The following is a 19231-nucleotide window of genomic DNA, read 5'->3' on the forward strand; positions in this document are numbered from 1 at the left end:
AACCTCTCACGTATGGATAGCGGTGAGTTAAAGAAAAATGCGTGTTTAGCGCATCAATCTGATTGACTGCGCTTAATTTTTTGCTAAAAAAAATGGCAAAAATATTTTGGTAAATGCTGCCAGCGTAATAGAAATATTCACACTTCAACGAAGATTTCAAGAGCATTATTATTGGCGGAAAGAACGATTGCAGCATGCAAATGGGGTCGTCTTTTTTTTTTTTTTGCAGTTTTGAAAAATGGAGGCGATTCGAGAAATTTCAGGTCACTCGACAAGCTTTTTCCTGAAACGAATCTTCCAAAAGACTGGATGAAAAACGGTCCATTTGGGAGGCCACGCACAAACAAGACTTCCAGAGGCTGGTAATTCTCAGCAGCAATTACTCCTCACTACGACCTTTTTAAATGCGGCGCACCATCTCCGCACTTTTCTGTGCAGTCTTGCCGCACATATGACTAAACGACTACTTATTCAAAAGGCTCCTACGACAGGTCCAAAGGATGTGATTTCTCTCTTCATAATGGGAACTACGATTTCTCTCTGCTGCAGTGCATCGGAAAAGGGCGATCCGCGATATTCATGTTAAATGTAAGCATGAAAATTCATTTCTACACAAGTGAGACACATAGGCCTAACGCTCGCGTTTGAATTAATAAATACTTTCTCTATTTTCTTCTAGGGCATTGAACCTGAGACCACTAATGCTCTGCCAGGTTCCGAGCCAACTAGAACTTTCCACGGGCATCTTGTTGTAAAATATGACTGCCATGCTACAGAACAGGCGTCCTGGCTTTCATCAAAAGCTGGCGTTCATCTGACAGAATGCCGAATTTTTTTCAATTCTACAGTATTCAAAATGGCAACTCGCAACTGGTGATTTATTTGATATCAAGATATTAACCTTCTTGGATAAAAATAGATATTAGGACTAGAAAGTTTCTTTGGAATTGCAATAATGGTGCACTACGTGCAATTCCATCTGCTGCTTTATTCAGCTTACTGCCATACCTTTTAGAATAATGAATTTTCATAATGCTCCATTACTCTTTTAAAGCTCATGATAACTTCTTGAATGTAATTTTGTGCTTGCCTAATCGCTTCAGCAATAGGCTTCTTAATCATTAAATGTATTGGTACCTTACAAACGTTATTACAAGAGTTCAAATTTGGGTAATTATTTTTATACGACTCAATAACGTTGGAAAAGATATTTATTACTAAGGCATACAGATGCGATTGATAACAGGATTCAGTTGGTTTGACTAAAGTAAGACAGTGGAATCTGAAAAAGCTTCAGCAGATTTTTATAAAAGACGTACCCATCTTTGAGTAATTTGTTTATTGTAAAATGTTTATGTTGAAACAAATGAGAAATATGTTGTGCTTTTTATTTCCAGGTGACAAAATGCAATACCTCGGGAGTGGTTCCAAATGCTACAGAATCAGCTACTCTGCGCACAATTTATTTTCAACAAACAATGTGCAGCAATTCCATACCATTCTATGCAAATACTCGCACCACCCACACAAGGCATCCTCGGAACATCTTTTTCCTGCCAACCGGATGGAACATCTTGTTCCACTTCACAATCATATTCTTGCACATCATCTTTCCTTTCACTGAAATCACTTGGTCAATTTCGGCGCCAGTAAAGATTAGCTCCATTTTTCAAACCTTTCTCTAGATCGCCTTGAGCAATAATTCCCACCTAATGTGATTTCATGTCTACTGGATCAGTTTCTAACCATTAGAGATGAGCCAGATATTAAAAAGTGCTGTGAATTTGCAAGGCAAATGCCTAATGTTTCTGCTGCCAGCGGAAGGTGTAAATTCAAGTGAAAGGACTTAATGTAACAATTCAAAACTAACCGGTATTGCTAGGTATAACGAGAGCGAAGGCATAGCATGTCGCAACGATAGCTAATAAAAACCGGATATCCCGACGCGCCTCGCCGCTAGTTCTGCATCCCTCGTGACTTGGTCGCGTCACAGTTGTTGCACTGACTGCGACACCAGCCACCATCAAAGCAGTGAGCGAGACAGCGGAATGCGTAGCATATAACCCTGTGAAAGGGCTCCCAACACCCCCACTCCCAAACTTTTTATTACCTCTTGAGAGCCAATTATTTGCGTGCTGAGTCATCCCTGAACTACCTTCTTGTGTCGCCAGTTTTGATCTTTATCGTGTCAAAATTGATACGCAACCGAACTTCATGTAGCTTTCCGTGTGCCGATATGTTTCGCTATCTAATTGGAATTCATCTGGTAGCCTAATTAGGGATAAGGATTTCAACCGGAATATATGGCTCTAGTTTTATGCGCTATCAAGTTATTTCACCGCGTGACCTAACATAGCCAACGTTTTCAGGCCAGGAGGAGTGGAGAAGGTACTGTTAGAAACGAAAAGCACAGAAGGTGTCTAGCTACCATCCACGTGTTGGCACGCACCACAGGAGAGAGCTTAAAAATGAGACCCCGCATCATGCGCGAGCGTTTGCCTCCATTCAAGTAGGCGTTCCTAAGCGTCTCGAAATTTTTGCCGCATAGAGTAGTGCATTGCATACTGAAAACTCTCGGCACAATCTGTGGCGAACATACTTTTTTTGTTTCACTGACATAACAAACAAGGTACATTGTGCAGATTGCCCGACAAAATCTAGTGATAGCCACCGTGTACATTTCTCTTACTGTAACATGCAGCGACATCTCGATACCAAACGAGATGTTCCGTGTTACTGATGTACACCGATATCCGATGTTGCATTCATTACAAATAACTACTGCACATATGTAGTGAACCAGACAAAGGAAGTGCATATGCATGCTCAGCAATATGTTGGACTAACTTTGTTCTGGTTTAACTTTGTTTTTTAAAATAGTGCTGAAAACACCTTTATCCGTTACAACTGGTATATGTGTTTTTTTAATCACCTATATTAGCGGTGAGGCGCCCACGTAAGTATCACGGTCTCTCCTCATGTTTTATACGCTTTGAAAACGTTAATTAAAGCAGCAAATGTATTGTGCACTACAGATTCAAAATTAAGTACAAGCGAAAATAACTATTCCGCCGTTGCTCTCAATGCAGTTGTTTTTTGTAATGAGAATTTTCTCATTGTAAACGCTGGCTTTGAAAGAACTTATCACAGTTGAGATTATCAATGATGCTGGCGAGCATAATTATATTTCTCTTATCAATTTTATCAATTTTTCAGAAGGGTCAACTAGGCTCATCACCTTTGGTAAGCGTACTTCATTTTTATGCTTTTCGCTACAAAATTTCATCGGCGGGAAGTGTTGTGGCCTCATTTTCAAACGAATAATGCCTTGATTCTTTTTCTATCTCTTTGATTGATCCCTTAAGCAGCCTAACATTAGTTTAATATAAAAAAAAACAAAAAAACAAAACAAATAAAACCTTTAAGCACTGCGAAAAACGCATTCAAACATAGCAACCAGTGTTCGAAAGTCAATAGACATTAAGATCATTGTCAGTTCCAGATGAAAGGTCTTATGGTCAGCGATGAAAGTTGGTCATTGTAAATCATTGTTATGGTACATTGTGGCATGTTTGTTTTAAACTCTGACGTTCGCTGTTGCGCTGCCGCTGCCCATATTGGTAAGGGAAGAAATATAAAAGCCCCTTTTAACCATGACGTAGCAGCGTGAGCTAGCGACTGATGGGCTACAATTGGAAATGTATGGATCCCGGGAGGCTGCATTTTAATCTCGTTCTACCGTCATTTCCGAAAGGCCGATTCGAGAGTGCCTACCTATTTCACACGCGCACTTCATAGACACGGACTCCGCACCCGATATAGCCCCCAATTTGTTTTCTTGAACGTCCTTACAAATTCAGGATTAACGCATGTCTATTTAATTTTAACAATACATAAGAGCCATTCAAATCATATATGTACTCGCTAGACTACCAAAGGACACAAAACAAAGTGTTGCAGGAGCGACTAATCAATACCGAAAAATATTCTTTACGCTTTATTTCGATGTGATTGCTGTTGGCTCATTCTGTGTGCATCTCATAACGAAGGAATTTCTTTACCAATATGATTGTTATTAACCTTCTCACTGGAAACCGTGATGTCGATGGTAGCCGAAGAGAGGTACCGCACAGGCCCCAACCATCCAGTTAAATCGCGTTCTACCCGACACTCGCGGTGTAAAAGGAAGTGAGGATTCCCGGGGAATAATGTGGACAAACAGTGTACTGAACAACATGCACAGTTGATTTCCCCATAGAACAACCAGCATTTCTAAAGTATGGAAAGATGGCTGCGTTGGTCCGAGAATCTAAAATGAATGTCCGTATGTGCTGTCACAATAAAAGCGGCAAAGAAAATGAACTTCAGCGACGGCGTTCCTACGATGCCCTTGTAAACCATACGTGTCGGGGCAACCGCTTTCAAAGGAGAGAAAAAGATCAATACTGACTTGAGTTCACGTGAATGATAGATGCTACTGTCAAGTTGGGCTCTGCCGCCTCGCTATGCCTATCTCTAAACTGAAAATAATATTTTATTCTCAGCTGTATACACTGCTACACGCGCACCTGCTACACTTTGCAACTCTCGTGTGCGGTTGAAAGTTATCTTGGGTTCTAAAGGCGCCACGTGAGCTCTAACGCAGACTGCTGAACAAACGGCCAGTAACGCTTGGATGGTTTGGTTTGGGTTTTTGGGTTTAACGTCCCAAAGCGACTCAGGCTGTGAGAGACAAAGTAGTGGAGAACTTCAGAAAATTCAACTACCTTTAACGTGCACTGACAACGCGCAGCACACAGGCGCCTTGCTTTTCGCATCCATCGAAAAGCGGCCGCCGAGGCCGGGACCAGATCCCGCATCCTGGAGAACAATAGTCGAGCGCCCTTACATCAGCGCCACTCCGGCGGGAGGTAACGCTTCAATAGCACACGTTAACCCATTAAGTACCGATTCAGTTTGTGGGTACTTGTGTGAAGTCAATTGTATATGTTAACTTACTTTGTTACTCCTAGTTGATATACAAAATATTGTCGGTGTTGAATTGTTTCTGAAATACAGCCCATGACCATGTGGCACTTTTGGTGTTTAAAGTTCTGGAATGTGCTGAAAATCACATACTTTTTGCATGTTACGAAACTGAGTGATAAACATGTTTTGTGAAGCGTCAATCCTTCCTTTCTTAAGGTAGGGTTTAAAGCATGGTACGCGCTTGCCGATATCAGGCTGCGCACATTTCTGCTGCAATTGTCCCAGACGAACCTTCTATTCATTATGCACTGCTTCAAGAAAGTGGGCTTTTTGATCATATTTTACATCGTTTTGAATAGAGATACATACACAAAGGCATGTTACAGTGCCCAAGAAAAGCTATTTACGAAAACTAGAAAATGGGCCGCGGACAATAGGTATGCATATTTTTCCACCACAAGGCAAAAAATGTTGGACTATTTACATCATTTTTTTATCGCCCAATCTTGAGGGCTAATAAAGCCCTGAAGATTGGGCGATAAAAAAATGATGTTCCTCCCCATCCTTAAAATCAAACTACGCTGGCGCGCAGAAAATAAAAAGTGATAAACATGAAAGCAAGTCGTGCTGACATTCCATCCCGCCCCATCTCACCCGCGTAATTTGGACGCGTCAAATGAGCGGGCGCGCCAAGCAGGTCCGCGTGACCTATATTATCAGAGTTGAATATCGTGGGTATGCGAAACTTTCTTTTATTCCTGCTGATTTCCTCGTTTTACGAGGAAACCTGCGTCGATGCACTCTTTTCTGCGGCATTGAGCTTGGACGCTACCAATGCAAAGAAGACAGTGACATTCTTGCCAACTTGTAGCCACCTGCTATCAAGTTACAGCTGTCCGCTGGGAAGGAACGGATAAATTTGAGAAAGAGCTATCAGCTGAAGGAAGTTTTTCTCTTTCAAATTTATTTATGGTATGCACGCGCGTCACTTCTGCGTGCTCAGCATCAGTCCTGGGATCATGTTTCAAAAAAGGGAATCAAAAAGGGGAGCTGATGATTTATGAATATTGTTTTTGTAATTATTGAGCATACCTGGAAGCATATTCGAAAAGCGGTCTTGCGAAAACACGGGGAACGAAACGCTGTCGCATAGCACCTGATACGTTCGAGCCATGCAGAGTGCGCATGCCTGCACAAGCGCCTAATTAAGAAAAAAGAAATGTACAGATTGTAATTTCATAACACCCGCCGCATACGTAAGCAGTACTTTGTAAGATGTAATCAAATGAAATTGATTATCTTGCCCCCTGGCAACCACAATGATGTTAGATTGATGCTGACAGCCTGCGGTTCTAGACTTGCTATGGGCATCGCTTTAATGAAGAAATATTCAGCAGTCGCGTTTGTGCCTAATATTTCTCTCCATTATCTTTGTAGCGCTGTTATTTTATATTTGGCTCCATGCCACTGTATTGCGTTTCTGTGATAACAGAGTTGAGTTTTTTGCGATGCAATGAAGGTGTATTGCTGTATTGCTCCCATGTGACGCACACGTCTCAGTTTAACCAGAGACACCATTTACCCTCACTATCCGTGTAGTCCTTATGTGATTGCATAAGCCCAGATTACATAAAACACAAACATATATATTAGCAACGAATAGCTGAAAAGAAATTTGCTCCGTACTACGAGCATAACGAGGTGGTGTTGGGTAGAAGGGTCACCCTTTTCAAATTTGGCCTGTGGAAGATAAAGTAGTACAATCGCAATATTTCGCAATTCTTGAAGGGGATATTGTCATGCATTTAAAATGTGTTGTCGTTTTTAAAGACCTCAATTGTTTGCCCAAATGCCTGGACATAAGATAGAAATTACAAATGGTGACTGGTAGTATCTCATTAATGTGCTAAAATGATCAACGGGATGCTCAAACGCTAAAAAGTCGTCTTGTTTGCTGTAGTGAAAGGCGGTTGACTAAGCTATCTTACCATCAATATTACTTGCTTGAACAATTTATCTTCTTTCCCCCTTTTCAGGGCCTTCAGCATCAACGGCACTAAGGATTGTACTCCCGACAAGCACCACGAAAAGTGTTCCGATGCCGACTACGAGAAGAACAACCACGTTAATGACGACCACAACAAGCACTCTAGCGACAACCAGTAGCAGTACAACGACCACAACGGCCACAACGACGACACAATCTACGACCACTAGCAGTACAACGACCTCAGCACCGACACTGGCGACAACCACGGGCGGTACAGTAGCCCCCCAAGCCGGTATGTTTTTCAAAACCAGCCGTTTAGGATGCCACCCCTAAGAGTGGTTGTGAGCGCAAACGTAATCCTCGGGTCTCTTGTATGTTGCGTCGTAGACTGAGAGCACACTTAAAAAAATGGGAATACCTTCCAAGTGAAGACGACATGACCGAGTTGATGTGTAGTTCAGCTGCTGGTTGCGAACTGGCGGAATTGACACCTATCGTGGTGGATATATTTTACAGGAGTGCCACAAAAACGCTTGGATGCGGAGTTATCATGCATCTTCAATACACTGAGCTGGAGATGATCTGCTCTATTGAGTGCCTCAGAGCCCAAGCATCGCTATGCCTTGTTGTCCAATAGAATTCATAACATACGATGCCATTCTTAATGAGTGCCAAAAATACAAATCCAGAGTTATATAACAAAGCGGTCGCCTCTGTTCAGAGTGGAAAGGAGTTTTTCAGAGCAAAGTGCACAATAACACAGTGAAGAGACAGAAACCTGAGAGGAAATTTCTCAACAAAAACCACTCTCTTAGACAAAACGCACTTATTGACCTAGGCCACTGATATAAGAGCACAAATGTACGCTCTTGCTATTCTGAATGATAAAGAAAAGTGTCTACATTTCAGACTTTTTATGAACACTAGAAAATATCAATAGGCGTTTAAAAAGAAACATAAAACAGGTCCTCAAACAACGTAGATTGAAAAGCAAAATCTCCATTATGTCGGTACAGGCTGCTTTTTCAGAAAATGGGAAATTCGCTGCACAAAAGATACCTCAGGGGGTCTCACCTATTTGTTGTTATTTCATGGTTTGCGCTTTCATTTCCGGTATCATTGTCTCAATATTCGAGCTGCATGAAGCTAAGAGAGGTTTTTCTAGTCAGGTATTATGGTTACAAAAACGCTATTCAGCTATATCACGGCATTACTTGTTGCGTCCGACTGAAGCCATATCTTCGTTATTGCTCTGTTCACTCTAGTGAAAAACGTTTTTGCCTTACATTTGTATTAGAGCATACGATTTGCAATCTGTCGGTATTTGGTATGCAAAATTGTGTTTAAAGTAAAAAATTCTCTCTCACTGAACACGTTGGAAGGTGATGACCTTTTCGTAAACTTGCATATCTTAATATGTTTGAAAGATCTTCAGTCAAATTTAGATAGGGCAGTGCTGATTGATTTCGCAGAAACACCAGGCAGTCATCAAGATATCTACAGATCTTAAGTTAATGCTCAATGCTACCTTGAAGTCAGCGTTTTGAGAGTATGACGTTAGTTATAGTAACTCGAACAACCAATAGGGGACGCTTTTCAAGAGCTTCGAACTGTTGTTATAACAAAGTAGAAATTACGTGGGAAGGGATAAGAAGTACGGAGGATGTCAAAGTATGCAAAGGATTAAGACAAGGCCTTCCTCTATCACCGGTGCTGTTCATGCTTTATATGATAAACCTGGAACGGAGGATACAAGACAGTAACCTAGGTTTTAACCTGTCATATAGATTAGGTGGAAAGGCGGTAGAGCAGCGCCTCCCCGGTTTGATGTATGCAGACGATATTGTGCTGCTAGCTGAGAGTCTGGAAGAATTGCAAACTCTAGTTAAGTACTGCGGAGACGAAGGGGACGCTCTAGGCTTCAATTTCAGCGTAGTTAAATCGGGTCTGATGATTTTCAACGGCTCAACTGATCAGGGTCTTAAATCCAAGGCCTTGAAATACCTAGAGTAGCAGAATATAAATATCTCGGGGTATGGGTAAACGAAGGATTGGCATACATTGTAAAGCATGAGCAATCACTTAAGGCCAAAGGGCTAAGGAATGCCGGGATAATGAAGCATAAGGCATTGTGGGGATACAATAGGTATGAGGTTTTGAGGGGTATTTTGAAAGGAATTATGGTGCCCGGACTTACTTTCGGAAATGCAGTTTTGTGCCTAAAATTAGAGGTACAGTCGACATTAGAAAGAAATCAGAGATCCGTTGGATGATTAGCACTAGGTGCTCACGGCAAAACTACAAATAAGGCGGTACAGGGAGATATGGGCTGGGCATCTTTCGAAGTACGGGAAGCTCAGAGTAAAATATTATATGAGGAACGCCTGAGGAAATTGGACAGTAACAGATGGGCGGCTAAAGTATTTAAATACCTGTGCCTAAAAAGCGTTGACTCACAATGGAGGAAAAGAACTAGGAAACTAACTAGTAAGTAAGCTAGTAACAAGGACGGAGAAATAAAGAGCATTAAGCAACAGGTGAAAAACACGGAAGATAAAAATTGGATAAATTCGGTGGAAAAGAAACAGAGTGTGGAGTTATACCAAAATGGAAAATGCAGATTAGGAAGGAAGATTTCTTTGATAACTCAAGAGGCAGTGCCCTACTTTTTGAAGCTAGATCAGGGTGCCTTAGAACACGCAGCTACAACAAGAAATTTAACAATGGAGATGACGCATGTGCTGTATGTGGAAACTCCAGTGAAACAATTGACCATATTATACTCGAATGTAATGGCCATCCGGAAGTTGGAGCAGGCGCAATCACTGTTCCTGAAGCTCTGGGGTTTAGAGATAACAGTGGCCGGGTGAATAAACCGGCGGTGGAAACTTGCAAAAGACGACTGGAAGATTGGTGGCTTAAAAGCAGAGAAGTGACATAATGTTAGCAATGTAGGAACAACGTTTAATAAATAGAATGATGGTTTAGGTAACCATTCTAAATCAATAATTAAGATATAGGGAGAAAAATTAGCATGATAGCTACTGCTACCACCCCGTTTCAAAGGGGACGCTCCTATATTCCATCCATCCATCCATCCATCCATCCATCCATCCAACTAAGGGACCTGGTACTGAGTGTATCCGAGCCATTGTGTTTCCTTAAAGAAATCATAGAAATACAAGTGACAGTCGGCTAAGGTATGGGTTAAATATTACGGAGCGTGTTGCCCTTGAATTCTGATTGACTCTTTTTGCAGCCATGCTGCAAACCATAGGATAAGAGTTGCAACGCCCATTGAGTGAACGAATTCTGGTTTGCTATTGGTAACAAGAGAAATTACCTTTCTGGGAAGGACCGTACTATTCGTTCGACGCTGTCACAGCTAAGCGTGGAAAACATCGTTTCGGTCGCTGTGAACGTAAAACACACTACTTACAACATCATATTCGCAGAACTTCATAGCGAGCCTGAGAATAGATGTTTTGGTCATCCTCGCAAAAGCAAACCTCTGAATACTAGCGCTCTAAATATTGTCTTTACATATTGATTGGAAATAACGGTACCGCAATTTGAATACAGTTTTTGCTGCACACGTCACGCGTATAGACGCTGTAAACCATCATGCTTTTTTACATCCAACGGATCGAATTCCAATTTTTGTGGTCGATGGAGCAGTGCTCGTTCTTGTTAACTGCACCAAAAATTTCTCAACGCCATGTGGAGTATACAGGAGCTTCTGCAAAATAGGTACTTTTTTCTGTATGTGAAATGTACAACGGCTCTTATAATATCAACGCAACATATCAGTCCCTTTTAACACACACACGCGCAGACACAACAAATGCCTACGATTTTTATAAAAATGTCTCTTCCAGATAGCAGTGGAGCTCCCCGTATTTTACTAAGCTGCCGCTTTTTTGAGTTCTTTAAAATCGACTGTAGCAGGAGCACTCTTCCGACTTTAGTGATAAAGAAATTTACCTACATTTGAAAGACCTTTTATGAACACTAAGGCACACTGTTGAGCATTGAAATAAACATGGGAACAGCGTCTCAAATAAGGGAGATATAAAAACAGAATCGGCATGATGTTGGTACACGGTGCTATTTTGGAATATGAGAAATTCGTTAATATGCGTCGACGCGCATATAAAATGGGCTATTGTAATCGATCTTGAAGATATAGGTAGGGTAATTGTAGACACAGTATATCAGATTTGAAAGATTCATGACAATGAGCAGTTCAAAAGCATTAATTTAAGGCGCTCCTCCTGGTGTAAAATCTGTATTCTGTTTTCTTAAAGTTCTAGACTCTCAATGAAAACTATAAAAGAGGGCCAGTTTCAGCGGCAGATGCTTAAGATGAATGCCGCTTTTAAGATATCTGATCGTCACTTTTATCTGCCTTGTACTACCGCATCAACAATGACCTTGATGCACAACTTTAATGGAATCGCTGTTATGAAGTTATTGTGACGGAAGCCCTGCCGGCCGAGATTGTCAATGAAAAACTTCGTCTTCGATGGAGAAGGGATGTATAATTCGCGGACGCCAGCTAGTAACTCCGTACAACTATGGTACCAGTCTCTCTCGGTTTCGGTCATAGTAATTTATTGTTGCGTTTTCAGCAGCACCCTCACTTTTGTGCACAATCACAGCCCCTAAGAGTGGAGGGAACGTCATTGAACTTTTGAACCAGAAGCTGCCACCACCAACTGTTTGTGACTACATTATCCTTGACATCCAACAGTCACAAGATGGCAGCTATAACGGTAAGTACGCCTTACCATAACCCTTGGTTGTAAATAACAGCTGTAGATATCCAGTTCAAACATTCCAGTGGGCTCTTGTGAATCCCCCAAGAAAAGGCATTTTACCATGGGGTGTACTCTAAAGTGCTAACATCGTTCTTCGCCTGTATGTAAAATGTCGAGAAAGCCACTTAGATCTTCCTAACTAGACTCAGAACTTTCCAATATTGAGCGCTTCAATTTCCCACATGTCCAAATCCTGCCGAAATAGGCCATATCAGATCCTTGCGTGCAGATTAGCGTGCGAAATTGCTAGCAATACTAAGCGCTTTTCAATATGGAGTGCTTCTATGTTCCATAATTCCGCACCCTGTCATAATTAGTACATATTGGGTTCATGCATTCAGATTATCGTGAACGTATTCTTAATACACGAAGTAACATTAACTTTTCTCATCGATCTACTTATGCAATGATGTAGGTGTTCCTATGGCAGTCTGAAGAGTGATTGCATTGAGTGCATATAGATTCCTTTACTGGTTATTTGGATTTTGTGTTTAGGGTTTATTGCCTGAAATCGACTTAAGCTATAAGACATGCCGTAGTGGAGGGTTTTGGAAATTTGGCCACCTAGCGTTTTTTAACGTGGACTTAGAGCGCATAACTTTCAGGAGCCTCTAACTTTACGCCTCCGTCGAAATGCGGCCGCCGTGGACGGGATTCGATCCCTAATCGTTGCGCACAGTAGTCCAGCACCCTAATTACTGCTTAACGAAGGTACGGTCATTTTGACGGGCTTATCAACATATTGTAACGGACAGAAATACGGCCAGGACACGCGCTAATTGACAAAGCTGAGAACAAGCTCCCTAAATGGGTACACATGCCAATGCTGGAGTACAGCTCAATGTCAGTGTGCTCTGCCTCCGCTCATCTTTTGTATTTGTTCTTGGGCTTCTATATTTTCACACTGAAAAGTATAAGCTTCAGAGCGAGATAATTGTTCACATGGGAGCTACACCGTTTCAGCACGGCGAAAAGGGCGACTTGGATTGTTGTCAGCCTCAACTCCTGGCGGTCACGCGCGCTTTCTTCTAGTAGAGATTGCTGGTGTGATCGAGAAAAACGTAAGGGAAAACTCAATGCTCCATGATTTTCTGCTCTAAGGCAGGCTTTCAGAGTAGCTGCCAAATCAAGAATAAATTTCCGGATGCGTGTGATACGTTACGTGCCGGCAGTCGTACAGGGCTTTGAAAAGCTATTGCGAAGGGAAAATCCGCAAACGAGTGAGACGGCGAGCTTGTTCAGCCAGCAGTTTTGCCGATGCACTGGGTCGAGGAAGAAATAGGGAAGAATGGTGTGTAAAAAGTACTGAGGGACGTATGAACAAAGACAGGGCTGTAGGCGTTCGTCTCATATGGCTTAGAGTGGAAGGTATACAGTATATAAATGGCAGGATGCTATTCTAGGTCTCGTGCTATTAATATATGTACAAGGAGAGCACTTTGACGAGTGTGCACTTTCTGAGTCCCGTCAAAAATTTAATTTGTGGTTGATATGGCCTTGATATGGTCTGCAGTGTTAAGTGGAAATGCGACTCGCACAAACGGAGTTCTAGTACGATGTTTGCCGCACACTGGCGCCGTCGATGTCTGATGATCACTCGTGAAGGTCTACAGGGCCCGTTGACAAAGGGGACAAATACAGGAACACGTCGTGAGCTGGGGGCCAAAGAAGAGCAGCAGTTTCGCTGTAGCCGCTGAGATAGAACACAGACCACGAATCATTGCTTTCCGCTGAAAGACTGAGGGATAAGTCCATAATGTCTACCCTACTCTTTCAAGCACACCACGTGCTCCATTTGCAGGATAGAGCAGACCATGTCACATGGATGCAAGAAATATTGTGCCTATTAGTCTCTTTTTAGTTCGCCACACACCACTATGTCGTATTTCGCATGTACGGACATTATGGGCTATCGGGAACAATGTTGAGTTTACCTATGGAGCATAGGTGACCGAAAGGAGTTCGTCACGCACGGTATGCAAGACGCATGAGGAGTCGCTCTCGGGAGCCATGAGTAGAAAATGTGTGTCGATTCTTGAGGACGCTTTTTCGTACAAGTGGCAGCGGAGTATCGTATAAGAAATCTGAAATGTTGCCGGCGCATTTGCTGAGGCTCAAGAGCATCACGATAAATTCAAATGATCCGTCCGGAGTAATGACAGTGGTTTTATTGCTGTCCGTAAGGTCCATTGGAATCTAGAATTCCTATCGCAAATCTAAAAAGAGAGGCCGAGGGAGGGCAACCTATGACATCGTCGATGCACGATATATGATGCAGATCCTTTTCATTTAGGAAGTCGTGGCCACGGCATGCGGATGTAGAAATTCGATTTTACGTTCGTCTTTTTTACTTAGGAGGGTTCCACCCTAAGGCCTGGAGCACACCTCAACTATGTTTCCTTCAGAATGTCATGCACTTGCTCAGTGATTATCTTGAGCTCTCCCAGCGACACACGGTACTGCTTTCGGACGATGAGGTACTCCGATCCTATCTCTAACCGATAGCAGGCGCAACTGGGCATCATCGCGAACCGTCGGCCTGCAAGGAATCGAAGACCTATGCATAATGGGACAAAGGCTTCATCAACGTCTTGCATTTGACGCGCTCAACAATGAGACCATCATATGGAGAAAAATCTTGACAGGAGGAGAGACAGCAGCTGGGTCTTCAGGGGAAGCACAAACTAGAAACACATAGCTCGGCTTGGCTGCGTTGCATGTGGCTAATGTGCGCTAATGTGCGTTTAACGTGCGCTGACATCGCACAGCACACGGGCGCCTTGCTTTTCGATGGAGGCGAAAAGCAAGACGCCCGTGTGCTGTGCGATGTCAGTGCACGTTAAAGAACCCCAGGTGGTCGAAATTTCCGGAGTCCTCCACTACGGCGTCTCTCATAGCCTGAGTCGCTTTGGGAAGTTAAACCCCACAAACCAAACCAAACCTTCCAATGTGGCACCTCTTTCTCTTTTTTCACTCCTACCTTCGCGATGAAACGATCGCGTAAGTTACCAGTCAACATAACCGAACCGTATGAACGTGCCTGCGAGGCCTAGGTATAACTTGAATGCAAGAGTCTTGACAGGTTGGTAGCTCCTGTCAAACGCAATGCCAGAAAACTCTAAGTCCCGTTAGTAATCGGTGATTTCAGCTGCCAGCGACCGCCTCTTATGTAACGAAAGCGTTGCGGACGGACGGACGGACGCACACAATCCTCGAGCATGAGTCATCATACGCCATCGTCCTAATCACGCTTCCAGTCTTCTCACGTCCGCGCTAAATTTAGAGGTAGCCAACGTAAACTTTGAGAGCACCACTGATCTTTGCATTGGCAGACCAAGTTGTATACCAAATTTGATCAAGACGGCCGCGAGAGAAAAATAATCCCGGGGCCCACAATAGTCCAAAAACACAAAACACGAAGGCATCTCAGAAGGCAATGTGTGTACTCTGAATAAAGCTGCTTAAATCTAACGCCGCCCATCCTGGCTCTGTTATCAAAGCAGCGGTCCGCGAATCATTAGTGACCGCTCGCATCGAAGAGAGCGACTATTCGATCACGTTCAGCATCATCAGGCCTTTTTCACTACAGAAGAGCTGAAAATAACCTGCACTTCGTGCACTTTGAGCGTTATCAAAAGTCACTGTCGAGAATGGCCGACCAGATTTCATTGATATCTTTCATCTGTCATAATGTCTTTCCGAGGGCATCCTGGCGTATGGCATTTTTGAAAGAAAGAAATCCTTAAAAATGGGAAAGAAAGCCCTCTGCCTCTGTCTTGTTACAAAAACTGCTGTCATTTTATTTCTGCCCAATTGTGTCATTTCCGCTGGATACTAACAGCCATCTATGCGTGATAGATATATAGTTTTAAGGAAAACAATAAGTGCTTTAAACATCGTAATGAAGGCTTCGAGGAAGCCTTGCACATATTGTGGGGGTTTCATAGCCCCTGAGTGCTAGGAAATGTTTTTTCTGCATGCTCCCGCCTGTATTTACCCCCCACAGTGAAGAGCAGTCCTGAGTTCTCGAGTGCAACAGCAGTCTTGCATTTCCTAAGCTCCAGCCACAAACCAAGTTTTTAAGAGCAAACCTGGCTCACGAACATTACCTCTCCTATTATTGGCCCGTTTCGCTGCTTAGCGACAAATAAACTAATAAGCCCTCGTGCAGCTTGAGAAGGTTTTATTAGGCACCATATCAAGACCCATTTTCTACAGGCTCTATAAAAGGGCCAGCCCTATGTGTGGCCTCGTCTTTCTATTAATTTACGTCGATCTAGGAAAACAGGCGTATTTTATACCATGTACCATAAACACACTCGGGTTTTGGGTTCAATTTAAGATACTGACATTCACCCTTAAACCATGACAAATCAATAAAAATTACCTGGATAGACCTTTCACCTGCTTGTGTAAATGGAGACTGCTCTTCGTCCTCCGATCCACGAGCATCGATTTCTGATACCAATGTCGTATCTCAGCTGCAATGCGGAGCATAACATGTTGCGATAACTCCAAACTGTTCGTGGAGCTCAAGACAGCGCACAAGCCATTTGCCGCCATAACCCTTCATCTGTGCAGTTAAAAGACATAGATGAACCCTATAAACTACCTCATGAAATATGTTGCTGCAGTTACCATGTATAGTCTGTCCGGGTCGTTTGAGCTCTCCGCACTAGCTCAGTTGACAAAATGCTCAACTACGTAGTTAAAAGGCGCGATTGGTAATCTGGCCACGGCAGCCGCCTTTATGTCATGGTGGAATGATAAGCGTGAATTGTGCATTGTGAGTATGCCATAAAGACCACGAAATGGTTAAAAATAACTGACAGCCAGCTGATATGACGTTCAAGACCATGCGTCATCTTTACGACGTTAAACTTCATAAAGCATAGAAAACATAAGGAAGACTAGCCAAAACCCTTAACTCCATAGTCTGGAAACGTTTGATAATTACATTTGGTCGAAGCGAAACTTCTTGTTATATTCCATGACGTCTGTTGAGCAATAGACGGCTCTTAAGTGATGTTTCTCAGATATTGCATTTCTGTACTACATCTCACTGGTTTTTCGGATATTGGATTAGTTAAGTTTTTTTTCATTACTGGTGATTACAAATAGGTCCTAATTACTATCGACTTATATATTGTGCCACAGCGGTGCCATTATGAGGAGTGGTGGTGGGAAAATGCTGCTCTGCCAGCCAAATTTCCCAAAACACGTTTGGCATATTTGGCTGCTTTTGAATGCTGTCTTACCTCTATTTGATCCTGCAGAGAGAAAGTACCTTTTCCTGAGAAACTTCAGCAGTGCCTTCCTCTTTACTCTTGATTTTGAGGGAACCGTGAGAGATGTGGAAAACATAATTGCCCAGCCACAGTTCGCTACCAGCGCACTGCAGATTCGTAGCGTTCTAAACTTGAGAGGATTCGGCCTGCTTCCTACAAATAAGCCAGTTGGCATCAGCATGTACTTGGCCTATCAAGGAATACAGAGACTGGGTACCATCTACCAGGTGAGTGAAACAAACACATAAGCTATAGAGCGAATGTTTTGTAAACTTTAGTACAAAACGGTAGAAGGTTTAGCAAATACTTGAGAATTTATTGTTAGTTGGAGGCGTTTTCTGCTAGTTCCCGTTGTCTTCTCCAAAGGTTGCATCTTTATAGGCTTTGTCCTAAATCTTCTATATCATTGTACTTTTTCTATTCTATGTCTTCAAGCAAAGTTATTATGTTACACATCTGTGGAAACCTGCTTCCATTTCACACGAAAAATGTATAATAGAAGTGTGAACCAGCACGCTGATGCTGCCTAGTTCAGTTGGCTTTAGCTTCTGTGGCGGCTTTCCCGACAAACGTCAGGTGGAATAAAACATATTGGGTTTTTCTCTGTGAAAAGTGCTTTTCAACTTTTCTGGTGCATTTTTCACGACACCAAGTGTGTTTTTAACAAGGCGTATAGCGTGCAAAGTTCAGCAATTGACTTTACGTGGTTCAGATTAAAATATATATGAGCGGACATTGTGGAAAACGAAAAGCGGTAATCTTCAAATTTTTTCAAGAACGAACGAACGTTCGTGAAGGCAGAGAAGCCACATATCTCTCTTCACTCTTCTTCCTCCAGTGAGCGAACATAGTTGAATAAATTCCTGCAGAAAATTGAGATTTTTTAAATTCCTGAACCGTAATGTTGCGACTACGCAAGGCAGATATGGACATTGTGTTATACAAATATGCATGAAAGTTATGAAGCGTTAAAACACAAGCAGGGCAATAATATTACAAATGTCCATTGAGTATTTCGGCCTTCCAACGCTGTCACCAAAATATATAGAGAAGCCAGATGTTATGAACCCCATGTGGAAATCTATTAGGGCGCACGAATCAGTCATTCAACTGCAAATGTCAGAGTCATAGCTTTATTACAACCCAAATACAAAACGGGCTATTGAGGCTAAGGTAGCAATATACCTAACAGCTAGGCGGAAAGGGCGCGCTGTAAAAGGTTCACCCTGTAAAGGAAAAAAGTCATGCACAGTAGCTGATCATATCATTGGATTAGCAGCAACATGTTATTTAGGATTGGAGAGTACAATTGTGAGAAAAAGTGGTATACAACACTCAGCCAGTGACAGAGCTCGAGACAACTGCATCAAAATGTCATTTAGTGACAGCGTAGGGGCCAGCGACATCTACACATGAATGTGGTTAAAATGGCGCACCACTGCTATTGTCTCCATATTAGGTAGCGGTTGGTAGATAAAGTTGGGAGACAGTTTTCTCGATCTACACCATCGGCTGAGTGTTGTATACCACTTATGCTCACGACTGTACGTTAAGGACTCAAAAATTACAAAGTTACAATCATAGTCTTCGTTAGATGAAAATCATTCATTAAGGGATCAGTCCGATTGCTAGATGGTGCGCTTCTTCCACAGACCAAGGAAGCAAGCTGGCTTCAACAGGAGCTTTTTAATCGAGGCTGGTGTTACCGTGCTAAGAAATGGGGTTCAAACTTGTAATGTACTACATGCCTCCAGCGGCTGCTGCTATAGAATATTCCTTCACAGGTTTGAATAAAAAAAAACGTGTTACGCATAAAGGCTAGATGTCTGTTTTGGAATTCACTGTGCATTTGGAGGTGTCTAGAGATGTCAAATGAGAACCCTTAGGGATGAAAGCTAGTCTTGGGTATGAAATTTGGGCAAAAAGGTAACTTGGGAATGAGTAACCTACTATTCGGTTCCAGAGATTGCTTGCGAACCTACACGCTCCGATTCCATTGCATTTACCCGCATATTTATTGTTACAAAGGAATAGTACTGCCTGACAGGTTAAAATAGTTTTACTGTGGGCTCACTGATATTGGTCAAAGCCGTTCCTTTAAGAGCCTTCGTCAAATGTAGCTAAACGCTTACCTTTGCTAAACTGCCTTTATGTACTCCTTTGCA

This window comes from Amblyomma maculatum, chromosome 5 (assembly GCF_055883805.1).
Source record: "Amblyomma maculatum isolate TAMU_Amacu chromosome 5, ASM5588380v1, whole genome shotgun sequence".
NCBI classification, from domain to species: Eukaryota; Metazoa; Arthropoda; class Arachnida; order Ixodida; family Ixodidae; genus Amblyomma; species Amblyomma maculatum.